We start from the raw sequence: 16,447 nt of genomic DNA on the forward strand, positions 1-16,447 counted from the left end.
AGGAACCTCGCCATTGTGCCTTTTATCACTGGGATTTGGGGATTAAATGGATCCCGTGCGGGTTGTATAGTCACAGCCTTGGGCTCTGATGTGCTGACTGCCGCACATGGTGGACAGACCTCTACCACCGTACCGTCACACGTCATCCACTATGGAGGTCAGGAATGTCCCTTGTATGAGACGTTCCTTTTGGGGACACTAAGCGAGTCCACAGGACGCACCCCATCTACTCCATGGCTTATATAGCAACAGCATATCCTGCAGCGCAGTACAATCAGTCAAGGGTCTCACTTTCTATACACACATTAGGAGCAATTCAATCAGAAACCAGGGGAGGAGGGGGGAGGTAGTGGGTCCGACCATGTTGTGTTGCCAGCTTTGTGCCAGGCTGTCATGTAGCTAGTGTGGTATCCTGATCAATACGGCGAGGATACAGTGATCCAAATGTCTCTGCTGATCGCACGCCTACCTATTCATTTCTATTGGTCCGCAAATCCGGAGATGCGGAATGGTGCGGAACGGAAGCACAGAACGGAACACTACGGAGTGCTTCCGTGGGGTTTCATCCCGTACTTCCGTTCCTATCTTTTTGTGGAACGGCCGGATCGCGGACCCATTAAAGTGAATGGGCCCGCGATCCGCTGCGGCTGCCCCACGGACAGTGTTCGTGCATTGCGGGCCGCAGCACTCTTTGGCCTCGTGTGCAGGAGGCCAAAGAGGCATTGTTTCTTATAAGGCCTCATGCACACGGCCGTTGGGCGGCTGTGGCCATATTGCGGCCCACAAGCGGCAGGTCGGCAATCCATGGCCACCGGCCGTGTGCACCACGCATCACGGATGCGGACCCATTCACTTGAATGGGTCCGCAATTCCGGAGATGCAGAACGGAACACCAGAAGCACTACAGAGTGCTTCCGTGGTGTTTCTTTCCGTTGTTCCACACAGCAAATAAATATATGACGTGTCATATTTTTTTGCGGTGCGGACAGACCACGGACCCATTCAAGTTGAATGGGTCCGGCCCGCTACACGAATGTTGCCCGTGCATTGGGGACCGCAATTGTGGTCCCCAATGCACGGAACGGCCGTGTGCATGAGGCCCAACTCTGCATTGTGTCATTCCTCAGTTATTCCTCCTAGAAACAAATGCATACATTGCAACCTGGAGGTTACCATTTCCCTCGCCAAAGTGGTGTGACCGTACAGAGGCACTGGACGGTATCAGAGCGTGTAGGGACACACCACAAACATGTACCACCCAGATCATACGATTGCAGGAGGCATACCAGAGGAACAGCACAAAGCAGAGTTTTGAGGAAAGATAGAACAGGATTATGATGTGACGAAGAATAAGGCCCCTTTCACACGAGCGTTGCACCCGCACTGAATACTGACCCATTCATTTCTATGGGGCTGTTCACATGAGCGGTGATTTTCACGCATCACTTGTGCGTTGCGTGAAAATCGCAGCATGCTCCTTTTTGTGCGTTTTTCACGCAACGCAGGCCCCATAGAAGTGAATGGGGTTGATTGAAAATCGCAAGCATCCGCAAGCAAGTGCGGATGCGGTGCGATTTTCACGCACGGTTGCTAGGAGACGATCGGGATGGAGACCCGATCATTATTATTTTCCCTTATAACATGGTTATAAGGGAAAATAATAGCATTCTGAATACAGAATGCATAGTAAAACAGCGCTGGAGGGGTTAAATTTTTTTTTTAAAATAATTGAACTCACCTTAGTCCACTTGATCGCGTAGCCCGGCATCTCCTTCTGTCCCCTTTGTTGAATAGGACCTGTGGTGAGCATTAAGTACAGTTACAGGACCTTTGATGACGTCACTCTGGTCATCACATGGTACGTCACATGATCTTTTACCATGGTGATGGATCATGTGATGACCGGAGTGACGTCATTCAAAGGTCCTGGAATGAATGCTCACCACAGGTCCTGTTCAGCACAGAAGGAGACAGACGAGATGCCGGCAGCGCCAGCAAGTGGATTAAGGTGAGTTAATTTTTTATTTTTTAACCCCTCCAGCGCTAGTTTACTATGCATTCTGTATTCAGAATGCTATTATTTTCCCTTATAACCATGTTATAAGGGAAAATAATACAATCTACAGAACACCGATCCCAAGGGTTTGGGTACCAAACACGCGCAATTTTTCTCACGCGAGTGCAAAACGCATTACAATGTTTTGCACTCGTGCAGAAAAATCGCGGGTGTTCCCGGAACGCACCCGCACATTTTCCCGCAACGCCCGTGTGAAAGAGGCTTAAAAGTATTTGCTACAATAGACATGTCCGGAGAGGCGACGGGTCCTCTTTAATGGTTGATTTTCTGGGTATTACTAAATACCAAGGGTATAAACCCATGGTGCTGCTGGCTGTACCCCAACCTGGGGCATGTGTAACCACTGGCTGCTGAGGGTGGGCAGCACCGTGGGGTCATATCCGTAGACTCTCTGATATATCTAGAAGCGACAGAGCCCAGTTTGTCATAACTACCAGAGTGGAGTCTGTCAACATAGCAGAGCTGAGACGGTCATCTGACACGAGATATTGTGATGCAATGATTTTCCTTAAATTTTCCTCTGCTTGGATCTTTTCCAGTTTTTTGGCAAATAACAATAACTCAGACAAAATCTGGGGGGGTGAATGCACCCTACAACCAGTGTGGTCACACAGATGACATACCTGTGCTCAGCCATCATCGCTGAAGACCCATTTTAGGGCAAACAAATAGCATTTTCCTTCGGTTGCGTTTCCCCAGTCTGGTTGGTTCCTGCGAGTTAGTGGAGGAGTCCCTGGGGCCAGAATTAAAAATCTCTCCTTGTTATTTGAAATGCCAGCGGCGCGATTCACATGGCGATGAACTTTACACAATTACACATCCCCACCGAGACGGCTGGATGAGATGACAATGCCCTATTGAGGCAGGAAGGATATTCATTTCATGCCCCTTTAAATAAGTTGCGCTAACCTCTATCCTGTGCATGGGACGCAGTAAGATGAGTCAGTGTTAATCCACCTGCTTCCCACACCCGGGACTAAGAGGAAGCAAGTGTGCAGCATATGACAGCTGGGAGATTTCCCCGGGGGAGGCACAAACGACTTCTCAGTGAGGAAATATATCAAGTTCTGCAGAGCAAAGGGTTAAACATAAAACATAAGAGTTTGAGAACACATTAAATTACTTAAATGGTTTGTCCAGGGTTAGAAAAGTGACTGCTTCCTTGTGAAAACGTCACCGCCCTTAGGCTACATGCACACGGCCGTATGTGTTCTGCGGTCCACAAATAAAAACGGATGACATCCTTATGCCATCTGTTTGTTTTTTTTGCGGATCCACTGTAACAATGCTTAAAACGGACAAGAATAGGACATGTTCTATGTTTTTTGCGGGGCTACGGAACGGACATACGGATGCGGACAGCACACGGTGTGCTGTCCACATTTTTTGCGGACCCATTGAAATGGATGGGTCCGCATTCTATCCGCAAAAAAAAAAATGGAACGGACACTGAAACAAAATACGTTTGTGTGCATGAGGCGTTATCCACGGGTTGCGTGTGGCATTGCAGCAGCATCCTATTCACAACTCAGGGGCTAGTTTTGGAAGAAAGCCGCCATGTTTTTCAGCAAGACCCTGTATTCTGGCTTTACTCAACATACAGGGGGTCATTTGCTAATATCCGTACACAGAAAAAAAGTTGCGACAATATTTTGTCACATGAGCGTTTTTGCACTGTCCTCGACACTTGGGGGAGGAGGGGAACAAGGACATGAGCCCTGAAAAATTTACTAACTTTTACCGGAAAGAGTCATAAAAGAGGAGTGAAAACTACTACAGTCAGGTGCTGGTCTAGTTTTCACTCCCAGCGAATGGACTGCTGGATGTGCGCCAAATTTATGATGAGGCCTGCACCTGGTCATAAGCTAGGTGAATCCTCCGGCAGTGCAGAGGAGAAACAGACTGGCGTAAAAAAAAAAAAAAACGGTCTTTGTAAATAGCCCCCTCTGTGTGAGCGTAACCCAATTATACTAGTATAGCTGAGGTCTTTTCTGGTTATTCTGTTAAGGGCTCATGCACACAAACGTATCTTCTTTCCGCGTCCATTCAGTTTTTTTGTGGACCGTATGTGGAACCATTCACTTTAATAGGTCCGCAAAAAAAAACGGAAGTTACTCCGTGTGCATTCCGTTTTTGTATGTCCGTATTTCCGTTCCGCAAAAAAAATAGAACATGTCCTATTATTGTCCGCATTACGGACAAGGATAGGACTGTTCTATCAGGGGCCAGCTGTTCCGTCCCGCAAAATACGGAATGCACACGGACGTTATCCGTATTTTTTGAGGATCCATTTTTTTCGGACTGTAAAATGCATACGGTTGTGTGCATGAGCCCTAAGTCAGAGGACAAGAAAAATCATCCATGTTAATCCCCACTTGCGCTCAGTTTGTGTTCGTTCTGTCAGGTTTCCGTTATTTTTGATGGGGGAACATCTGTGGAAACATGACAAAGCCGTTTTCCTTCTTTTTAACACTGAAATCAATGAATGACGGATAGAAACGGAAAATGTTCCATTTGCATCCACCAAATTATGTTTATGGCTTCCGTTCAACGCATACTCTATGGCTCTTGCATCAAACGGATGCCTCTGACAGATGATATAGAGCGCCATCCGTCACCTTTCACTGTAAAAAAAAAAAACACAACACATTATGGGGGTCATTTATCAAGGGAATTGCGACTATTTAGTCATAAAAATAGTAACAAGTCCCCTTTTTGACTGGCCATGCGACAATAATAAGCCGCACGGCCGGAGTTGAAAAGTTTTTAGCAGTCGGCGGGGGCCGTAGACTTTTCTGTTACGCCCATTCCGCACTATTGTCCGAAATATGTGCAAGAATAGGACATGTTCCATCTTCTTTGTGGAGCTGTGGAACTGACATACAGAGACAGAAATGAAAAGGTCCACATCCAATCCTCAAAAAATGTGGATCGCATGCGGACAATACAGTCTTATCCATGAGGCCTCAAGCACGCAACCCTATTTTGTATCCATGTCCAATCCGCTTTTTTTTTTTTCAATTCTATGAGTCTGCAAAAAAAAACACAAAAAAAAACATATCCGTGTGTCAGTTCTGCGAATTATAGAACAAGTCCTATTGTAGGCAAGAATAGTAATTCCTAGCAATAGTAACGCAGAACGCACCCAGGAGGTGTCCGTATTTTGCGGTTCGGTGGTTTGTGGATGCAATAGGGACACAGTTGTGTGCATGAGTCCGAATAGACATGAACTTGGAAGGATATGACTGATTATTAACAGGTCCATATGTCTACCTGATGGAAAATTGTCATGAACATTTTTATGGGATACAATTTTTTCCCCTGCAGATGAACCTTCAGATCATCTTGAAGACACTTGGCAGACGTCAGGTGTAGGACCCCTTTCTTCCCAGGGATACTGTGCAGGTCAGCAGAGCTTCCTTCACGCGCAGAACCTCTATTTATATCTGTTAGTATGCACTCAGAGTCATTTTTCAGTCTGTCACTTGTGTTTACAGTGCCTTGTTCTGGACTGGATCTTCACAGGCCACATTCATTACAGCACTAGGCTCCATCGCAATAAGGCTGACCAACGTAAGGGATCACCAAAACTATCCCTCTAAAAACATGAGAAACTTGTAAGAACTGAAGGAGTGAGGGTTTTTGACTACAGAAAACGCTATTGTGAGGGAAGACGTGCAGAATGGAGCTTCGCTATGAGGAGCACAAGGCTTTACAGCCCCCATTACAAATTAGTGTTTATAAACCAAAAATGAATGGAGGATGTGCCTACATCTGGATTGTGTGTCCATTACAAATATCCACGATCTACATCTATTCCAACCTTCCATATGTTGTGAATATGGTGGCATACATTCCAGGTAGTCAATCCATCTAGAAATTTGTTGCTGGAGCCTACTTTTGTTGGTTTGTTTCCTATTGGTATCTATGAATCAGAACCAGGAAACTAACATCTTAACCGAATCGGTATATGACACATCCGGTGAGAGGCATTAGGATTGTCTTGGCGCACACCATGCATCCATCTACCTTTTCCTGGCATAGGAGTCAAATTCTCATCCTTTAACAGTATGACAAAAGTCACCTTTGATTTTTTTTCACTCATCCATGGTATATATCTAGAAGTGTTAAATCAAAATCAACAAAAAAAAAATCTTGAAGACATCTGACCAAACCTGCAAGCAGCTTGGAAGGATGGGATGCACCCGATGATTCTACACTAGTTTAGTTGACTTACCACTATTAGGGTACAGCCACACATTCAGGTTTTCTGATGCAGATATGGAAGCCAAAACCAGGAGTGAATAAAAAAATGTAGTCATATCTGTCCTTTAAACTTTCTCTCCTTTTATGATCCACTCCTGATTTTGGCTTACAAAACTGCCCTTGTAGCCATACCCTTAGGCTCTGTTGACATTTGCGTTGAGGCTCTGTCTTGAATGTCGTGAATCTTCAATACAACTTGGGTTTGCTAAACCAAAGCGCAGAATTTAAGGGATTTCACCATTTTACCACTAATACAGGGATCTAGACTTCGCTGCATGGAGTCCCCAGGTCGTAGTCCCTGGACTAGTCTTGTACTGGTGACAGTAATGCTGTAGACAAAATGGTATGGTCAGAAACTAAACACAAGTTCGTCACCAGGAAGGCAGACAGGGAGCATCAGGCCAAGAGATAATACAGAAGCATTATTGAGGTCTAGGAGGAGTTCACTCAGAAATGGTAGGCAAGGTATCCAATGGACTAGACAGATGCATAGGTCAGGAAAGAGGCAAAGGTCAGAATCAGATTAGCACCACAACAACCAGGCAGACTAATGCAGGAGGGTTAGGCAGAGACAAGTTCAGGAACAAGGCCAAGGTCTGGAGACTAAGTATAATACATAATGGCAATGGACAGGAGCTGCTCACTGACGTCACTAGAATGTGTGCCATGAGAAACCAAAGAGCTGCTATCAAGCACGGGTGGGGAGGAAGAGTCGGGTTGCACAGACACCCAACATGGCTACTGATGGGAACTGTCCACCAGAACCCAGCTCTGTCGCAGCGAGTATCCCTCAGTACGCAATTCCAACAGAGTTCACAGTGCTACACTTGCTGTCAAACTATCGGCCACAATGTATGAACTTTGATGGACCTTGTGTGACGATAGATTTGTCTTTTCTGTGCCGACAGCAGCCATGTTTACACCTTTCTCCTACCAAGTTTATGGGCCAAGTTCCTCTCGCAGTACCGTGGATCATTTCTGCTATTCCCATTAAAAGCTTTGCTGTAATGAGAGCCTATGCTAATACAGAGAGGACCATTGATCCCTCTATCTCTTAGGCCGGGGAAGCAGAAAAATGGTTTGATAATTGTATTGACTTTCTCTAGGCCAAGATATTGAACGTGTTGCTGAGAAGCAGAAAGTCCCACGATTTATGTGCATTAGGTGGTATTACTTTCCATTCACAATTTGCAATATTGCAAAGCAAAAATTACTTTGATAGATATTCCGGCCTGACGGGGAGTTGTACAGGACTAGAAAACGTTGACTCATTCTTCTGGAAAAATGTGACACCTGTTTAATGGGTTGTGTCAGGCATTCCAGCTCAGTCTTTAGTGAAGTAAATGCAATACTTTACACAATCTGTGGACGGTGAGGTGCTGTTTTTGGAAGAAGATAGGCATGCTTTTTTAATGCTCTGTAAGCGATATATTGTCCATTACCTCCATTCTTACTAATGTGAGTCCTCAAAGACTCTTTAATAGGGCTTTCACCATGGATAGCTTCTTTAGCTGTTCCAGCCCCATTCCACAAGTCTTATCAATGGGGTTCAGATATGGCTTGAAGGTTCCTCACTCAGGGAAGCTATTCCCTGCTGAACAGAACAGACATGGAGAGAACAAGGTGGTCCCATGAAAACAGTGGCCCTGTAGGGTTAGGATGTCCACACTGACTCCAGACTATTTCTTTGGGCAGGGAAATAAGGTTGCAGGTGATGACTTCAGCTCTGAGGCACATGGGAAGCTCTCCAGTGTGGTGTTCACCAAAAACGGAATATCCCAACTGTAGTGAGAACGGCCGGTGAGAACCGACCTTACAGAGAGTATGGATATACTGATTGAGACTACAGATCTCCAGCCGATGTGTCAACGGCATAAACTGTAGGGAACCTTCATACACAGAGTCCAGAGGAGACAAAGTATTCCAAATAGGAAACCCAAACCATAATCTCCATGAAAGACTTTATTGACAAAAGCTTCTGTTCTTGTATCTGGAAATCCATGGGACTTTTTAATTAGGAATGAAACTTATCTATCCATATAAAAAAAAAAAATAGAAGCTTTTTAGGTTAGCTGCACATTAGTAGTCACTGCCTGGGTCGTTGGGGGGTCATTTACAAAATGGTGAGGACTGCGTAAAAACGCCCTGTGTTAGAAAATATTGTCGCACTGACGTTAAGAAGTCACAAGAACAGGTTCTTGAGACTAATTTACACTTGTTTTGCGCTAGTAAATGACCCCCTTTGTGCTGGCCCATATCATCTATAGCAGTGGTGGCGAACCTATGGCATGGGTGCCAGAGGCGGCACTCAGAGACCTCTCTGTGGGCAACTGCACCCTGGAAAAAGTCTATGGTGTACCAATATGCCTTAGGCTTCATTCACACATCCGCAATTCTGTTCCGCATTTTGCGGAATGGAATTGCGGACCCATTAATTTCTATGGGGCCGTCTGCACTTCTGGGTCCGTATTTCCGTTCCCGAAAAAAATAGAACATGCCCTATTCTTGTCCGCAATTGCGGACAAGAATAGGCATATTCTATTAGTGCCGGCGATGTGTGGTCCGCAAAATGCGGAACGCACATTGCCGGTGTCAGTGTTTTGCGGATCCGTAAAACACACACGGATGTGTGAATGGACCCTTAGACTGTTCCTGCTATTCGTCAGAGCAGCGCATTGAATATACAGTAGGCAGGCTAGTATAGCTTAGTGATAAAGTACATAAAAGATTGGACTGTATTGGACTGTAGTATTAAATTGGGTAAATTGCTGTGTTGGCACTTTGCGATAAATAAGTGGGGTTTGGGTTACAGTTTGGGCACTCAGTCTGTAAAAGGTTCACCATCACTGATCTATAGGTTCTCCAAGTTGTAAGCTCTACCACATACAAAACACACTATTATCACACAGGATACACAATCAAAGGTTCGCTTAGGCCTCGTTCACATCTCCGTCAAGTACATCCAGCTGACTAATACTGCACAAATGCCGGCTGTTGGCCGGACAACAAAACATTGCATGCAAAGGATTTGTCCAGCCGAAAGCCGGCATTTATGCTGGAAAGCGGCCAGATCACCTCCAGATCTCATTACAGTCAATGGGGATCAGCAGGTGAACTAGAGCAATGTTCTCTGCCAGAACAGCCTGCCGAATCTGCTTTACCGAGATGTGAACGAGGCCTTAGGCTTCCTCCACCAATAAAGCACATTTTTACTTCGTTTGTGCCTTTTATTATTGTATACCGTAAACAGGAGGTTTTTTTTTAAAACTCCTATGGATTAGCCTAAGGCCTCATGCACACAGCCCTTGTGCGGCCGTTCCGTGCATTGGGGACCGCAATTTGCGGTGCGGAGGCACAGACAAAAACACTGTTCCACACCGCAACTCTGGATTGCGGACCCATTTAAGTAAATGGGTCCGCATCCGTGATGTGGGAAGAGCACGCGGCCGGTGCCCGCATATTGCGGGCTGCAATACAGCCACGGCTGGGCAACGGCCGTGTGTATGAGGCCTAAGGGAAACATAACAGCAAAAAACGCCATACCTAGAGAGTAGTGCATTTTGTGAAAAACTGCTATAAGCTAAAAACAACGCGACAAAACAATTATCATCTGGCTGCATAAAAAACACAGTGAAAAAAAGTAAAAATATATAAATAAATAAATAAATAAATAAATAAAACACCAACAAGATTGTGTGAAACCTCCCTTAAAAAGGTACTTGACAACAGTTATACACCACTGGTTTCTTGTGTTAAACTGGTATTGACCAGTCTCTACTGAAACTACTGGTCGGAACCTCCAATAGCCTTAGAGGATACACGGTGACGGGTGGTGTGACAGCAAGTCTCAGAACGCATGCTGTAAAAACACAGCCAAACCCCAGAAAAGCATCAGGCAGCTCGCAAGCGACCTGCATTGTGGTCTATGAGGAAAAGCCGCGTGCAATTTGTGACCTGCAACCAAAAATCTAATGGGGTTTGATTTTGTGCAACTGTTGCGCTGCAGTGTGTCAGGTGTCTTGTCACAACCTCACTGACAATCATTACATTCTATGGTGCAATGAGACATTGTGATCCTCATGACACATGGCGGCTTACAGGCATTTACTTGTGAATGTGGACGCTGTTAGATATTGGAAGGATTACATACCAGCGGGGACTGCACAGCTTCAATGGATTTACAGAAATCTTTCTGCTCCTCATCCAGCAAATCGGTGACTGCAAATGCAAAGGGAGCACCCCATTAATATCATGATAGGAACCTATGTAAAGAGAATGATTTAGAGTACGGGTAAAGGTCATTGTCTTAACAAAACACATTAAAGGGGGTTGTCCGGAGCCAAAACCCCAATGGTTGAAGTCGGTGTCCAGTAAAAGAAAAACAAAAACAAAAAAACACACACATCTTCAGTCCCACCATTCCCATGCCACTGCTCCATTCCCGGCCTCTTCTATCCCCCTTCGAACCAGAAATGGCTCCATCCTGTAACCACTGTGGCCAATTGCTGGTCTCAGTGGTCACATGTGTCAGAACGACACGTCACTCCTAGTGACACGTTAAAAGGGGTTGTCCAGAGCAAAAAACCTAATGGTTGAAGCCGGTGTCCAGTATAAAAAAAAAATTATAATTCTCTTGTCTTCAGTCCCACCATGCCACTGCTCCATTCCTGGCCGATTCTAGTCCAATTCAAACCAGAAGCAGCTCCATCTTGTAACCGCTGCGGCCAATAGCTGGCCTCAGTCGTCACATGTGCCAGAATGACAATTTTTTTTTTTACTGGGCACCGGTTCCAACCATTGGGTTGTCCACTTCTAGGCCAGACAACCTCTTAAGGATACAGAAGCAAATGTTCTTTTCAGAGCTACAGAGTTGATATATTTCTTCCAGCGCCGTCAGGTCCACCTACTTAAACCTGAATTTCCAGTCCCTGGAATGGACATGCACATCATTTCCAGGACCAACATAGAGCGGTGCAGTGAAGAGTGCTGTAATCCTATGGAAGGAGTTCTCCCTTACCTATTAGCACATGTGCTGAGGCAGTGAGGCTACTCTGCGCATGCGCCGATAGATGAGGGAGAGTCCCTTCCACGGGATTACAGCCCCGTCCACTGAACCGCCCCGGTGCTGGTCATGGAAATGATGGAATGAGGGAATAGGAAGTCCCAGAAAACCGCTTTAAGTGTTTAGAGAAAACAATGTGCTCTACGTCATGACTTCCTATAGCCGCTACTAGAAGGAGCATAGGAGCGTTCTGTAAATAATAACACAGTATGCAGTAAGCGCCCTCTAGTGGTGGCTGGAGACAGACTGTTAAGTGAATGTTAGGGCTCCTGCTTTAGAAAACAAAATCACTTGGGCACCTTTGGCTCCCAAACCTAAAAATTGAGGCGCCAAATGATATTTCTGGGTAGCATCTACAACCATTTTAATTGCTGTCTGGATCTCTGCTTTTATGATATTAGGGCTGTTCCCTAACCAGTGAACAGTGAGGGATGAGGAGGCCTCCATGTTCATTTTGCTCTAAAGCCTCCATTACTTTTGCAAGTTCCTGATACAGACTTTAAAGTTTTTGAAAATATGGACCAAAAATATCATCTAAAATTCTAACTATTCTCAATGGCGTGTGATCTGCATAGACCAAGGGGCCTTGTGATCTTACAAGAAAGCCTATTTTATGATTCTATACAGCAATAATGGAGGCTTTATGGCTCATAACACGCTCTATTTTATTAGGGTGTTACCTACCGGTACACTGTGTAATAGGTCTGTCACTAGATAAATTCATCCTATTTATACGGAGCCTTACACCAGTCATGTCAAAGAACCAGGCTCCCCACAGAGTCACAGCCCAAAGGGCAGGAAATGACTAGACTTTGGAGGTTCTGACCGAGTCCTCCACCATCGGATACTTTGTACAGTGACTGTATGCAGCTGATGAGGCCCGAACAGAGGAGGCCCCAGTTCTGCTTGGTCCCCGATGAAAAATAGACTAGAATGCTAGGAAAAAACGTAGCGGGAGCGTAACCGGACAGACGTAGCACCATGATCTTGTAGAAGAGATGGGAAAGAGGTGATGGATCACATGTAAGGCTACTCTCACACTTGCACAATGCACGTGTGAGAGTAGCCTTACATGTGATCCATCACCTCTTTCCCATCTCTTCTACAAGATAATGGTGCTATGTCTGTCCGGTTACGCTCCCGCTACGTTTTTCAATGCATCCTGATGTGCAAAATCAAAACGGATCCGTTTGATTTTGGTATTGAGATCCTCTGCCGGATCACAATACCGGAATTAACAAAGCATGTGTGAAAGTAGCCTTAAAGTGATTTATTTAAAGGGGTTTTCTGAGACTTTTACACTGATGACCTTGACATTAACCAGATCACAAAGCATCCCCGGTGTGACCCTCAGCAATCATCACTTATTTATGGGGAACCTAGGCACTAAGAATACCGTTTGCCTGAAGCACCACTACAGTTAAAGGGGTTGTCAAGGATTTTAATACTGATGGCTTGTCTTCAGGATAGGCCGTCAATAACTGATCGGTGGGGATCGGCACCCTGCACCCGTCAATCAGCTGTTCGGAGCGGTTCTAGGGTCAATGCATAGTGGAAGAAGCTAGCTAAGGCAGCGCTGCTTCCATTCACTTCAATGGCTGCAGCAACATCTATTACACAAAGGATGGCGCTGTGCCGTCCTGGCGCAGGAGTGACTGCCAAACAATTATTTGGAAAGGGTGTCGGCTGCTGGACTCCTGCTAATCAGATATTGATGGCCTATCCTTAGGACGTCAATATAAGAGGAGTGAACAACCCATTTAAAAGCCAAAATAAAATTAATGTGTAAATGAGGCCTTACACTTTTGATTTGACTGTGTTTTGCAAGGCCGCTTTTAATATTGAGCTGGTTCATCTACAGAACTACAATCCCTATCATTCCAAGTTTATTAAAAAAGATTTTACTCAGTTTCAGTGGATTTCAAGCATTTGATTTAAAATATGGACGTCCTGCAGAGGTATTTATTATATACTAAACTGCACACCTCTAGGCTTCAGAGCTGCCATCAAGTGGAGCACAACCCGGGGGACCCTAATGAGATGCTGAATGAAAATAGTGATTAATGGGGTTTTGTAGGACTCAAAAGACATGGCTACATGGCCTCTGAATCCCGGATGTCTACTGTCTGTGTTCTCCACAGACGGAACGTACCCAAGGATCTTAATGTGTTTATTCACACGCCATTGTTTTCCTACTAGCCATGGGTCAGTGGAAAAATTACACTGCCATGCACTGCCATGGCCAGTGGTGTAGTAGACCAAACACACCCATTGAGGTCTATGGGTCCGTGAAAACCACTGACACAACACAGATGCAGGTGGTTTTCATAGACCATTGGTAGGAGATGTTTCAGCCTAGCAGTGTCCGCGGAATACGGATGACACACGGAGGGCAAAAAACAGACACACGGACCAAACATGCATCCTTCAAGGACAGTTTCACGGATGACCTGACCATCTTGTCACGGATGTCATCATGGACACGGATGTGTGAAGGAGGCCTAAGCGTCAGGTGTACGTGTATTCTTAGAAGACGCCAATAGGTTAGCTATTGAGAATGCAGGGGATGGGCTTAGGAGGGAGTCCAACTCTGCCTGTTAAGATGACACCAGTAGTGACATGATGGTTGGGAGGACATTTTGTCTAATCCACCCCTGCTCAGCAAATCTGCGGGAGGAAAGAGCCTGTTGGATCAGAATATTGATGGTCTTCTACTCAGGATAGGACCTCAATATCTGATCATCAGGGGGTCCGACAACCCGCACCCCCACTGGTCAGCTTCACAGTAGCTCCGGTGCCAGAACCGCACAGTTGGGTCCAATGTGTAGAAGACAGAGCTGCCTCCATTGGAGTAAATATTGAGGGCCTATCCTGAGGAAAGGCCATGAATAGTGGAATCCTGGAAAAAAGGTCAAGTGAAGGCAAATCAGCCTCACATTTTCCACTGCTGAATTATTACTTATATACCACTGACATAGTCCACAGCCCTTTACAGACATTTTTATCACTCGCTGTCGCTAGTGGAGCTTTCCTGTCAGTAAGTGATTGGAGTGTGGGAAGAAACCCCGGCAAACACGGGGAGGACATACAAGGTCCATGGTTGAATTTGAACCTAGGACCCCAGCAGCTAAGCACTGAGCTGCCGTGCTGACAATTCCTAAGCCCACCTCCAGTGGGCTCCATCTGCCCCCATCACCCCAATAGGAACGGTTGGGATTGGATCAGGTTCTCCAATGTGTCAGAAAGACCATGTACAATATCAATTGATTGTGAGATCTTCCCCCGATTCCCGCCTGGTCTGTATAAGCCCCATATAAAGTCAGGTCTCTGAACATCCGCACAGCACATAAACATTCCCTGGGAGAATCAGGACATGTGCAGCGTGATGTGACAACCCCTCCCCGAGCTATACCGAGGGTCTCTGCTAGTACACAGCATGTCGCTGACAACTTGCATCGAAGACCCAAGCAGAGGAACACTGCAGGCATACATCTTAAAGGGGCACCACACAGAAATGAACAGGAGCGGCCGTGGTCACTGCACTCACCTTCTGCTGCTCTGAGGAGGTCAGGGGCATGGCCGAACTGTACCCTCTAAAAGATTAGATATAGGAACTGTAGGAGACTTGTCCATGGGCTGTGTATAATCTCTTTCTCCATTAAAGGTGGTGTCCACCTTTTATTAAGTGAAGGCCTGGATAGTCCATGACAGCTGTCTGCTTCCGGTGGAGGAGTTATTACCAAACAGCTGATGGGGTAAGGTGCGGGGTGTTGGACACTCATCACAGGCCATCACTGAATAAAAGGTGAACAACTCCTTTAAATAACACTGCTGGAGCATCTATTTTTAGAACTCAGCATTGTGCCGTCCTTCTATTATTCCTCCTGGAAATGTGTGCCTAAATGAATATGTGGGTGTTAGTAGGGTATAGATCCGCACAGTTTGACTTTGTAAGCAGGAATAGGGCAGAGTCCCCCTTGATGAGGGGCACAGTAACCCAACCCAGTTCTCAATTTAGTCTTTCTTTTCCAGGAGGAATGACAGAGGTACAACACAATACAAATAGCTGTCTGATCCGTTGGGTTTTCTAGAAATGGGACTCCCAACTATGGGAAGAACGGGGTCTTCTCTTCCCCACATATGATTTTCAGTGTCCCTATGGACGTAAAGAACAGCATGGTGGACCTCAAGTTGTGCCTCCCTGCTGCGGACCTCTCCAGGCGCCAGTTTAAATGGTCTGTCCAGGATTAGGATATGGCCATACATACAGTTTTGACAGTATTGGTTTTGTGCAGTGGTTTTTCATTTTAAATGCTCTCGGTTTAGTTCCATTGAATGGAGGTAAAACGCAGGCAGACTCCCTCCACGGTTCTCCCAAAGTGTCCACGCCAAGAATAGACACAATCTGGAAAACCGCACGTGAATAATCCTTGGCTGCATGAACTGTGGCGTGGCCTCCCGCTGAAAACAATTGGGGGGGGGGGGGGGGACTCAACGCGGCGTGTGTTTTTTTAAGTTCATAATCTGCACTCAAACCAGTGTCTAAAACCCTTAGAAAAACATGGCTGCTTCATTCCAACACAGCGCCACCCCTGTCCATGGGCGGTGTCCTATACTGCAGCTCCATAGATGTGAAAGGGGCTGAGCTGTAATACCACACACAAACTGTGCACCCGCGTGGAGCGGTTTTTGGAAGGAAGCAGAAAGGACAAAAAGGACCACGGCTCCTGCTTTTGGTCCAGCCCTGGATTAGATCTGTACAAAGCCCAGAGTGGACCCTGGGAAAGAATTTTAATAGTGCCTATATTAGGAAGTGTGAGTGCTACGTTATCTCCAAATCAACTCCTTTAAGTGCAAAATGAAGCGGCAGATAAAAGATTTAAAAACGACATCTGGGCCCCTTTAAAAAGCGCGTTTCGGGTTTATTTATCGGAGCAGATAATAAGCTGCACTTGGCTATTTATAGATCTGTTTGGAGGAATTCACCCACAGGCTGAACGCCTTTTCAAGACATGGGCCCCAGTCACGGGCGGAGAAGGCTT

General features: G+C 45.8%; 1 protein-coding gene across 1 annotated transcript in view; it reads right to left on the minus strand.

The window, feature by feature from the left end:
* PKIG (cAMP-dependent protein kinase inhibitor gamma) overlaps positions 1-10,561 on the minus strand; it is a 50,247-nt gene extending 39,686 nt beyond the window's left edge. The window contains exon 1 of the mRNA XM_040437464.1: positions 10,494-10,561. The gene's annotated coding sequence lies outside the window, so the exon portion shown is untranslated. The remainder of the gene's footprint in view (positions 1-10,493) is intronic.
* Positions 10,562-16,447: the final 5,886 nt, after the last annotated feature.

The sequence above is a fragment of the Bufo bufo genome, chromosome 6 (genome assembly GCF_905171765.1).
Source record: "Bufo bufo chromosome 6, aBufBuf1.1, whole genome shotgun sequence".
In the NCBI taxonomy this organism is placed as follows: domain Eukaryota; kingdom Metazoa; phylum Chordata; class Amphibia; order Anura; family Bufonidae; genus Bufo; species Bufo bufo.